Genomic DNA, 4,584 nt, shown 5'->3' on the forward strand with positions numbered 1-4,584 from the left:
CAGTTCTCTTCTACTATGTGGGCTCCAGGGATTGAACTCAAGTCATTGAGACTGGCAGCAAGTATCTTTACCTGCTGTGCCATTTCACCATCCCATGAAGCGCTTTCTTCTCCTGACTAACTCTTCCATCAAATGGTTGAGCATCACTATTTTCTCATTTCCAGGATGAGGAACTAGAAAGACAGAAAAGTCAAACAGAGTTACTCAACTGGGCTCAGAATCTACTCCATCTCATTTCTTCTGCAACCAAATTTTGAATTTGCATGGTTTGTCATACATCTGCATAACAATGGGCGCTCTGATCATGATGGTCAGATGAGTTTATAGTCCTCTTGTACCCTATACGGCCACACAGTTGACCTTGGTAGCACTGTGTTCTGCAAAGGAATAGAGGTGTAGGTCTTTCTCCTACAAGCTTTTTAACAATCGAAGCATTCTCAAAGTACTAAGATTGCTAGGACTGCTTAATAAAATATTACTCAGGATATTAACTCTAGGCCACAGATTCTCCAGGCCACACCACCAGGAACCACAGATTAACAGCAGGAATCTTAAGGTGACAGGAATGTAAAATAGCTTGACACATCACATTCGCAGCCAAGAGCAAATAGGAATGGTGGCAAACATCCCTACTATCCAGCTCACTTTCTCCAAACTTAAGCAGGCTAGGGCCCAAGCTAGGTATGTGCACATCAATTAATGCAATCAATCCCCACAGACATACACTGTATTAGACTGTATAGGACAGCTTCTCATTGAGACTGGCTTCCCAGGTGATTCAAGATTGTATCAAGTTGAAAAAGAAAATTATCCTACCTACCTTTGTACACTTTCTAAGGAATTCTGATTCAAATGGATTATAACATAATAGTACATATAACCAACACTTTTGAAATTTTTATTTTCCATGCAGTTACTAATACTGGAGAAAGTCATACCTCTACAATTCAAATTTAATTCTTTTAGGAGGACATACATCATAACTTTACTGTACATTTATTTGACTACCAATGGATTATCATTTCCAGGAAATGACCCTGAAATTTTCCACTAAAGATGTGTGCCACCACTGCCTAGCTCTTCCACCAAGTTTCTAATCCCTGTGAGTGACAGAATTCTTATGATCCTGTGTAAGTACCAGTTCTCCATCAGACACTCATAACTATTCACACTGGGGCTATGGTGGCCTCATTGCATCCTTTGTTTCTGATGGCTACGGTTCATCCCTCATCCTCTGCTTCCAAAGCTCATCTGGAGGATCACAGGTTGCCCACACCCGGCACTCCCAATAGTCGCCCTTAGATAATTTAACTTTATGATACACAGTATTTATGACATAGTATTGATTTTTGTTTTCTTCCAATCAATCTGAAACTGTCCATTTTGTACCACATCTCTCCAGCACCTAAAACTCTACCTAATCCATTACTGAATGTTCATGATCAATAGAATGAGTATTGTATCATGAACAGTAAACTACAATCCTTACTATAGACACAAATCTGTACACTGTCAGAATCAAACTGTTAACTGACACCTACACTGGGGTTATTGCACTATGGCTGAGTTTGCAGATTTGACGTATGTATGTATGTATGTATGTATGTATGTATGTATGTATGTATGTACTACGTAAGTGTAAGAAACACACCCGACTACTTCTATGGGACACATCTAGCTTCCCTACTACTCGCTCTTTTGGAAAAGGGTCTTTACCATGTAGGCCAGACTGGCCTTCAATCCTCAATCCTCATGCCTCCTAAATGTTGAGAATCCACCAATTCATATTTTATTTTGTTTTTTCGAAACAGGGCTGTTCTATGTAACAGTTCTAGCTGTCCTGGCACTCAATGTGTAGACCAGGCTAGCCTCAAACTCACAGAGATCCACCTGTCTCTCTCTCCCAAGTACTTGGACTAAAGGTGTGCATGACTATGCCCAGCCAGATCATATTTTTTAATGTTAAAAAAAAACTGAGTTCTACAAAACTGCAGTGCTATTGTGTTCTTAGGTTATCAACCTCATGAAACAAGTTGGAACATTTCACTACAATTTTTTAATGCTCTGTAACAATTCAAATAGTGTAGAAACTGTCTGTGGTGGGTTTTTTTTGGGGGAGGGTTGTTTTTGGGTTTTGAAACAGGATCTCTCAATATAGACCTGGCTGTCCTGGAACTTGATATAGACAAGGCTGGCCTCGAACCCACAGAGATTGAGCCACCTGTCTCTGCCTCGCAAATGCTAGAATTAAAGGTATGCGCCACCACACACCCTTGAACCACTTTCAGCTGGCTGTATCCACTGAAGCTTTCTCACTTGTTTTTAATACTGCCCCTTGTGGTCCCATGAGCTAACAACAAGAAGCTGTTCTGCCTGGCTTATTCTGTCAGGGGAGGAGTGTTCATCATCAACAGTGTTACTGGTATTACGTAATTATATCCTTACAAAGAAATGGTAAACTACCATTACCTCACAGGTCACTTTACCACCACCTGGGAGAACAAATGCTTCTCTCTGCTCCAAGTGTGTAGGTTTCCCAGTTTTGGCAAACTGCCTTTTATTACAGATCCATATAAGGGAACTACTTTTTAAAGCAGGGTTTCACTACACAGCGTTGGGAGCCACTATTTAGACCACGCTGGCCTTGAATTCCTGGAGACTGGCCTGCCTCTGGCTCTCTGCCTCTGGATTGATGGGATCAAAGGCCATGTACTGCCACGGCAAACCAAAGAGATTTCTACTTCAACAGTAGCATTCACCTAGCACTAGCTGCACGTCCAGGACTGCACACTCACCTAGCACTAGCTGCACGCCCAGGACTGCACACTCACTGAGCACACACTAGCTGCACGCCCAGGATTGCACACTCACCGAACACACACTAGCTGCACGCCCAGGACTGCACACTCACCGAGCACACACTAGCTGCATGCCCAGGATTGCACACTCACCGAGCACACACTAGCTGGAAGCCCACGACTGTACACTCACCTAGCACTAGCTGGATGCCCAGGACTGCACACCACCTAGCACTAGCTGTACACCTAGGACTACACACTCACCTAGCACTAGCTGGATGCCCAGGACTGCACACCACCTAGCACTAGCTGTACACCTAGGACTACACACTCACCTAGCACTAGCTGTACACTCAGGACTGCACACTCAGCTAGCACTAGCTGTACACCTAGGACTACACACTCAGCTAGCACTAGCTGCACGCCCAGGACTGCACACTCACCTAGCACTAGCTGGATGACCTGCACTGCGGAGCCAGCCTTTAAAATTTGTCTATGTCTCAAAGAAAGTATTTTAAGCAGAAAAGAAACATGATCACACGGTTCTTTAAGATACAACTGATAAGAGTGCTAAGAAGCACTTAGAGGCACAGGATGGTCAAGTTTCATAGCATCACAGAAACACAAATGGCATAGTTGTGTCTCACACTACAATGGACTGGAAACTACAGGGCTTGGTGGCATGGGGGTGAGAAAGAAATGACTGAGGATGTCTCTCCAGATGAGGACACTGATGATGAGCAAGACACACATTCTGCCTGCAGGCTTTTCTACGTTTACATTCAGAGTTTTTCTCTCTAGTACGAATCTCTGATGTTGAGAAAGATATGCCCATTGGCTGAAGGCTTTATTACACTGCTTACATTGATAAGTTTTCTCCCCAGTATGAACTCTGGTGTTGAATAAAATGAGCATTCTGACTGAATGTCTTCCCACAACCAGCACATTCAAAGGGCTTTTCTCCTGGGTTTACTCTTTGCTGCTGAAGAAGGTGGGCACTCTGGCTGAAGGCTCTCCACATTCAATACATTCACGGGGTTTCTCCCTGGATGAATTCTCTGTGGAAGAGTAAGGCTTGATATTTTGTTAAATGTTTTCTCAGTCATTACATTTTACCTATTTTTCTCCAAAGTTTTATTTATACTTTTTCATGAATTATTTTCTGTACCAAAAGTATATATTCTCTCTCCCATGGGAAAAAAAAATCTGTATTAGATAAGATAATGAATGCACGTGGAAGTTTGTCCCAGACTGAGCAGTGGTCTCTCTCCACAATAAAGGTATCTATATGAGTGGCTGTCCCAAGCCTAAAATGTGTTTGCTGACTGATTCGATTCCAAGCAAGTCTTTACAGCTCCAGTTTTCCCCAAGTGTGGAATATTCCAGAGCATAATTTGTAAGCCTTTCCACAATTACTGCCGAGGAAATTTTCTCTTTATAAATGTTCCAGTTATGTTGGGCAGTGGTGGCACATGCCTTTAATCCCAGCTCTTGGGAGACAGAGGCAGGCAGATCTCTGTGACTTCAAAGATAGCCTGGTCTACAGAATGAGTTTCAGGACAGCCAGAACACAGAGAAACCCTGTCTTGAAAAATAAATAAATAAATATCCGATTTGGACATAATTCTTTAGTCACCCACATGTACTTCATGTCTGAAAGACATTGACAAACATTTCCTTTAATACATGCTAGGGAGGAACCTTGCAAACCAAGAGCCCAGAAGAGGTTAAATCAGATGCCACCACCATCCAAGCACACCTGAAATAAGCCATCACTGGCCATAAG

The sequence above is a fragment of the Alexandromys fortis genome, unplaced genomic scaffold (genome assembly GCF_014885135.2).
Source record: "Alexandromys fortis isolate MF-2015 unplaced genomic scaffold, M_Fortis_MF-2015_v1.1 scaffold_267, whole genome shotgun sequence".
NCBI classification, from domain to species: Eukaryota; Metazoa; Chordata; class Mammalia; order Rodentia; family Cricetidae; genus Alexandromys; species Alexandromys fortis.